We start from the raw sequence: 7751 nt of genomic DNA on the forward strand, positions 1-7751 counted from the left end.
TCCAGGTTGGTAAGAAACTGTAATTCTTTTTTTTTTTTAAGTGTTAATTTAGGGCCATTTTAGTTTTGTTTTGTTGTTAATATTTATTTATTTATTTATTTGGTTGCACCAAGTCTTAGTTGCGGCAGGTGGGCTCCTTAGCTGTGGCTCACCAGCTCCTTAGTTGTGGCATGCAAACTCTTGGTTGTGGCATGCAAACTCTTGGTTGTGGCATGCATGTGGGCTCTAGATTCCTGACCAGGGATCAAACCCAGGCCCCCTGCACTGGGAGCGGGGAGTCTTATCCACTGCACCACCAGGGAAGTCCCAGAAACTGTAATTCTTAATTCCCCTCTTTGATTAGAGTTTCCCAGTCCCCAACCCTTAAATAGGAAGTTGGCTGTTGATTGCAAATAAATATACTTTATCATGTTAAGAAAGCTTTCTGTCCCTCTGTTATTAACAGCTGTGTGGCTTAGGGTAAACTTTCTGTATGGTCCTCAATTTCATCTTAAAAAAGAGAATAGTTACCACCCCACAGGATTTTTGTGAGTATTTAATATGATAATATACAGTGAACATTATCAGAATTAAGGTTTATTAGTGAGGTTTTTCAGGGTCTCCTCACTTTCTAAGCATGCAGTTTAAAAAAAAATTTTTTTTATACAGCAGTTTCTTATTAGTTACCTATTTTATACATATTAATGTATATATGTCAATCCCAATCTCCCAATTCATCCCCCCCACTTTCCCTCCTTAGTGTCCATACGTTTGTTCTCTGTATCTGTGTCTCTATTTCTGCCTTGCAAGCCAGTTGATCTGTACCATTTTTCTAGATTCTACATATATGCGTTAATATACGATATTTGTTTTTCTCTTTCTGACTTGCTTCAGTGTGTATGACAGTCTCTAGGTCCATCCACGTCTCAACAAATGACCCAATTTCATTCCTTTTTATGGCTGAGTAGTATTCCACTGTATATATGTACCACAGCTTCTTTATCCATTCGTCTGTCGATGGGCATTTAGATTGCTTCCATGACCTGGCTGTTGTAAATAGTGCTGCAATGAACATTGGGGTGCACGTGTCTTTTTGAATTACGGTTTTCTCTGGGTTTATGCTCAGTAGTGGGATTGCTGGGTCATATGGTAATTCTGTTTTTAGTTTTTTAAGGAACCTCCATCCTGTTCTCCATAGTGGCTGTATCCATTTACATTCCCACCAACAGTGCAAGAGGGTTCCCTTTTCTCCACACCCTCTCCAGCATTTTGTTTGTAGATTTTCTGATGATGCCCATTCTAACTGGTGTGAGGTGATACCTCATTGTAGTTTTGATTTGCATTTCTCTAATAATTAGTGATGTTGAGCAGCTTTTCATGTGCTTCTTGGCCATCTGTATGTCCTCTTTGGAGAAATGTCTATTGAGGTCTTCTGCCCATTTTTGGATTGGGTTGTTTGTTTTTTTAATATTGAGCTGCATGAGCTGTTTATATATTTTGGAGATTAATCCTTTGTCCACTGATTTGTTTGCAAATATTTTCTCCCATTCTGAGGGTTGTCTTTTCATCTTGTTTGTAGTTTCCTTTGCTGTGCAAAAGCTTTTAAGTTTCATTTGGTCCCATTTGTTTATTTTTGTTTTTATTTCCATTACTGTAGAAGGTGGGTCAAAAAAGATCTTGCTGTGATTTATGTCAAAGTGTTCTTTCTATGTTTTCCCCTAAGAGTTTTATACTGTCCGGTCTTACATTTAGGCCTTTAATCCATTTTTACTTTATTTTTGTGTATGGGGTTAAGGAGTGTTCTGATTTCATTGTTTTACATGTAGCTGTCCAGTTTTCCCAGCACCACTTATTGAAGAGACTGTCTTTTCTCCATTGTATATCTTTGCCTCCTTTGTCATAGATTAGTTGACCATAGGTACGTGGGTTTATCTCTGGGCTTTCTATCCTGTTCCATTGATCTATATTTCTGTTTTTGTGCCAGTACCATATTTTCTTGATTATCGTAGCTTTGTAGTATAGTCTGAAGTCAGGGAGTCTGATTCTTTCAGCTCCACTTTTTTCCCTCAAGATTGCTTTGGCTATTCTGGGTCTGTTTTGTCTCCATACAAATTTTAAGATTTTTTGTTCTACTTGTGTAAAAAAAAATGCTACTGGTAATTTGATAGGGATTTCATCAAATCTGTGGATTGCTTTGGGAAGTATAGTCTTTTTCACAATATTGATTCTTCCAATCCAAGAACATGATATATCTCTCCATCTGTTTTTGTGTCATCTTTGATTTCTTCCATAAGTGTCTTATAGTTTTCTGAGTACAGGTCTTTTACCTGCTTAGGTAGATTTATTCCTAGGTATTTTATTCTTTTTGTTGCAGTGGTGAATGGCATTGTTTCCTTAATTTCTCTTTCTGATCTTTTGTTGTTAGTGTGTAGGAATGCAAGGGATTTCCGTGCATTAATTTTGTATCCTGCAACTTTACCAAATTCATTAATTAGCTCTAGTAGTTTTCTGGTGGCATCTTTAGGATTCTCTATGTATAGTATCATGTCATTGCAAACAGTGATGTTTTACTTCTTCTTTTCCAATTTGTATTCCTTTTATTACTTTTTCTTCTCTGATTGCCGTGGCTAGGACTTCCAAAACTATGTTGAATAATAGTGGTGAGAGTGGACATCCTTGTCTTGTTCCTGTTCTTAGAGGAAATGCTTTCAGTTTCTCACCATTGAGAATGATGTTTGCTGTGGGTTTGCTGTATCTGGCCTTTAGTATGTTGAGGTAGGTCCCTCTATATCCACTTTCTGCAGAGTTTTTATCATAAATGGGTGTTGAATTTTGTCAAAAGCTTTTTCTACATATATTGAGATGATCATATGGTTTTTCTTCTTCAGTTTGTTAATATGGTATATCACATTGATTGATTTGTGTATATTGAAGAATCCTTGCATCCCTGGGATAAATCCCACTTAGCATGGTGTATGACCCTTTTAATGTGTTGTTGGATTCTGTTTGCTAGTATTTTGTTGAGGGTTTTTGCATTGATATTCATCAGTGATATTGGTCTGTAATTTTCTTTTTTTTTTGTACTATCTTTGTCTGGTTTTGGTATCAAGGTGATGGTGGCCTCATAGAATGAGTTTGGGAGTGTTCTTTCCTCTACAATTTTTTGGAAGAGTTTGAGAAGGATGGGTGTTAGCTCTTCTCTAAATGTTTGATAGAATTCCCCTTGAAGCCATCTGGTCCTGGACTGTCGTTTGTTGGAAGATTTTTAATCACAATTTCAATTTCATTACTTGTATTTGTTCATGTTTTCTATTTCTTCCTGATTCAGTCTTGGAAGGTTATACCTTTCTAAGAATTTGTCCATTTCTTCTAGGTTGTCCATTTTATTGGCAAAGAGGTGCTTTTAGGGCTTCCCTGGTGGCGCAGTGGTTGGGAGTCCGCCTGCTGATGCAGGGGACGCGGGTTCGTGCCCCGGTCTGGGAAGATCCCACATGCCGCGGAGCGGCTGGGCCCGTGAGCCATGGCTGCTGAGCCTGCGCCTCCAGAGCCTGTGCTCCGCAACGGGAGAGGCCCGTGTACCACAAAAAAAAAAAAAAAGAGGTGCTTTTAGTAGTCTCTCATGATCGTTTGTATTTCTGCAGTGTCAGTTTTTACTTCTCCTTTTTCATTTCTAATTCTATTGATTTGCATCCTCTCCCTCTTTTTCTTGATGAGTCTGGCTAATGGTTTATCAATTTTGTTTATCTTCTCCAAGAACCAGCTTTTAGTTTTATTGATCTTTGCTATTGTTTTCTTTGTTTCTATTTCATTTATTTCTGCTCTGATCTTTATGATTTCTTTCCTTCTACTGACTTTGGGTTTTGTTCTTCTTTGTCTCTTTCCTTTAGGTGTAAAGTTAAATTGTTTATTTGAGATTTTTCTTGTTTCTTGAGGTAGGCTTGTATTGCTATAAACTTCGCTCTTAGAACTGCTTTTGCTGCCTCCCATAGGTTTTGGATCATCGTGTTTTCATTGCCATTTGTCTCTAGGTATTTTTTGATTTCCTCTTTGATTTCTTCAGCGATCTCTTGGTTATTTAGTAACATATTGTTTAGCCTCCTTGTGTTTGTGTTTTTTATGTTTTTTTCTCTGTAATTGATTTCTAATCTCATACCATTGTGGTCGGAAAAGATGCTTGATGTGATTTCAATTTTCTTAAATTTACCAAGGCTTGATTTGTGACCCAAGATATCTCTTCTGGTGAATGTTCCATGAGCACTTGAGAAGAAAGTGTAATGTGCTGTTTTTGGATGGAATGTCCTATAAATATCAATTAAGTCAATCTTGTTTAATGTATCCTTTAAAGCTTGTGTTTCCTTATTTATGTTCATTTTGGATGATCTGTCCATTGGTGAAAGTGGGGTGTTAAAGTCCCGTACTATGATTATGTTACTGTCGATTTCCCCTTCATGGCTGTTAGCATTTGCCTTATGTATTGAGGTGCTCCTTTGTTTGGGTGCATAAATATTTACAATTGTTATATTTTCTTCATGGATTGATCCCTTGTTCATTATGTAGTGTCCTTCATTGTCTCTTGTAATAATCTTAATTTTAAAGTCTCTTTTGTCTGACATGGGAATTGCTACTCCAGCTTTCTTTTGATTTCCATTTGCATGGAATATCTGTTTCCATCCCCTCACTTTCAGTGTGTATGTGTCCCTAGGTCTGAAGTGGGTCTCCTGTAGACAGCATATATATGGGTCTTGTTTTTGTATCCATTCAGCCAGTCTATGTGTTTTGCTTGGAGCATTTAATCTATTTACATTTAAGGTAGTTATCGATATTTATGTTCCTATTACTATTTTCTTAATTGTTTTGGGTTTGTTATTGTAGGTGTTTTCCTCCTCTTGTGTTTCCTGCCTAGAGAAGTTCCTTTAGCGTTTGTTGTAGAGCTGGTTTGGTGCTGCTGAAATCTCTTAGCTTTTGCTTGTCTGTGAAGGTTTTAATTTCTCTGTTGAATCTGAATGAGATAGTTGCTGGGTAGAGTAATCTTGTTTGTAGGTATTTCCCTTTCATCACTTTACTATGTCCTGCCACTCCTTTCTGGCTTGGGTAGTTTCTGCTGAAAGATCAGCTATTAACCTTATGGGGATTCCCCTGTATGTTGTTTGTTTTTCCCTTGCTGTTTTTAGTATTTTTTCTTTGTATTTAATTTTTGATAGTTTGATTAATATGTGTCTTGGCATGTTTCTCCTTGCATTTATCCTGTATGGGGCTTTCTGTGCTTCCTGGACTTGATTGACTAATTTCTTTCCCATATTAGGGAAGTTTTCAACTATAATCTCTTCAAATATTTTCTCAGTCCCTTTCTTTTAGTCTTCTTCTTCTGGGACCCCTATAATTCGAATTTTGGTGCGTTTAATATTGTCCTAGATGTCTCTGAGACTCCTCAATTCTTTTCATTCTTTTTTCTGTATTCTGCTCTGTGGCAGTTATTTCCACTATTTTATCTTCCAGGTCACTTATCTGTTCTTCTGCCTCAGTTATTCTGCTATTGATTCCTCGTAGAGAATTTTAAATTTCATTTATTGTGTTGTTCATCATTGTTTGCTCTTTAGTTCTTCTAGGTCCTTCTTAAGGTTTCTTGTATTTTTTCCATTCTATTTCCAAGATTTTGGATCATCTTTACTGTCATTACTCTGTGTTCTTTTTCAGGTAAACTGCCTATTTCCTCTTCTTTTGTTTGGTCTGATTAGTTTTTACCTTGCTCCTTCATCTGCTGTGTGTTTTTCTGTCTTCTCATTTTGCGTAACTTGCTGGGTTTGTGTCTCCTTTTTGCAGGCTGCAGGTCTGTAATTCACGTTGTTTTTGGTCTACCTCCAGTGGCTAAGGTTGGTTCAGTGGGTTTTGTAGGTTTCCTGATGGAGGGGACTGGTGCCTGTGTTCTGTTGGATGAGACTGGATCTTGTCTTTCTGTTGGGCAGGACCACGTCTGGTGGTGTGTTTTGGGGTGCCTGTGACCTTATTATGATTTTAGGCAGCCTCTTTGCTGATTTGTGGGGTTGTGTTCCTGTCTTGCTAGTTGTTTGGCATAGGTTGTCCAGCACTGTAGCTTGCTGGTCGTTGAGTGGAGCTGGGTCTTAGCGTTGAGCTGGAGATCTCTGGGAGAGTTTTTGCCATTTGATGTTATCTTGAGCTGGGAGGTTTCTGGTGGAGCAGTGTCCTGAACTCGGATCTCCCACATCAGAGGCACAGACCTGACACCTGAATGGAGCACCAAGACCCTGTCTGCCCCCTGGCTTTTGGGAAGTCTGAGGTCTTCTGCCAGCGTTCTGTAGGTGTTCTGTAGGAGTTGTTCCACATGTAGATGTATTTCTGATGTATTTGTGGGGAGGAAGTTGATCTCCACGTCGTACTCCTCCATCATCTTGAAGGGCTTTATCGTACCATATTCTTTTGATGACTGTAGCTTTGTAGTATAGGTTGAAATCAGGGAGTGTGTTACCTTCAGCTTTGTTCTTTCTCAGGATTGCTTGGGTTATTGGGAGTCTTTTGTGTTTCTATACAAATTTTAGAATTTTTTGTTGTAATTCTGTGAAAAATGCCTTTGGTGTTTTGATAGGGAATGCGTTAAATATGTAGATAGCTTTGGATAGTATGGTCATTTTAACAATATTAATTCTTCCAACCATGAGCACAGTATATCTTTCCATTTATTTATGTCATCTTCAATTTCTTTCATCAGTGTCTGAAAGTTTTTAGAGTATGGGTCTTTTACCTCTTTGGTTAGGTTTGTTTCTAGATATTTTATTCTTTTTGATGCAGTTGTAAATGAGATTGTTAAGTTTTCTTTCTGATAGTTTGTCATTAGTGTATAGCAATGTGACAGATTTCTGTATGTTTTGTAACCTGCAACTTTACTGGATTCATTTATGCTAATAGTTTTTTGGTAGTGTCTTTAGGATTTTTTATATATAGTATCATGTCACCTGCAAACAGTGCCAGTTTTACTTATTTCTTTCCAATTTAGATTCATCTTATTTCTTTTTTCTTTTTGTCTGTTTTCTCTGGCTAGGACTAGGACTTCTAATACTGTGGTGAGTAAAAGTGGTAGAGTGTCCTTCATTGTCTTGTTCCTGATCTTAGAGGAAATGCTTTCAGCTTTTAACTGTTGAGTATGATGTTGGCTGTGGGTTTGTCATTTTGCCTGTATTATATTGAGGTATGTTCCCTCTATATGTACTTTGTGGAGAGTTTTTACCATAAATGGCTGTTGAATTTTACCAAGAGCTTTTTCTGCATTTATTGAGATGCTCATATGATTTTTATTCAACTTGTTAATGTGGTTTTTCACAATGATTTTTTTTAATAGATATTGAACCATCCTTGCATCCCTGGGATAAATCCCTCCTGATTATTTTACTGTATTGTTGAATTTGATTTGCTAATATTTTGTCGCCATTTTTACATTTATGTTCATCAGTGATAATGGCCTGTAATTTTCTTTTCTTGTTTTTTCTGGTGTCTTTGTCTGGTTTTGGTGATGCTGGCCTCATCGAATGAATTAGTCAGCATTCCTTCCTCTTCAATATTTTGGAATAGTTTGAGAAGGATAGGTGTTGACTTGGGAGACTGTACATTCCTAGGAATTTATCCATTTCTTCTAGGTTGCCCATTTTATTGGCATATTAATTGTTCATAATAATCTCTTATGATCCTTTGTATTTCTGTGGACTCATTTTAACCTCTCTTCTTTTGTGATTTTATTGATTTGGGCCCTCTCTTTTTCTTCA

Source organism: Grampus griseus, assembly GCF_964374135.1.
Source record: "Grampus griseus genome assembly, chromosome: X".
NCBI classification, from domain to species: Eukaryota; Metazoa; Chordata; class Mammalia; order Artiodactyla; family Delphinidae; genus Grampus; species Grampus griseus.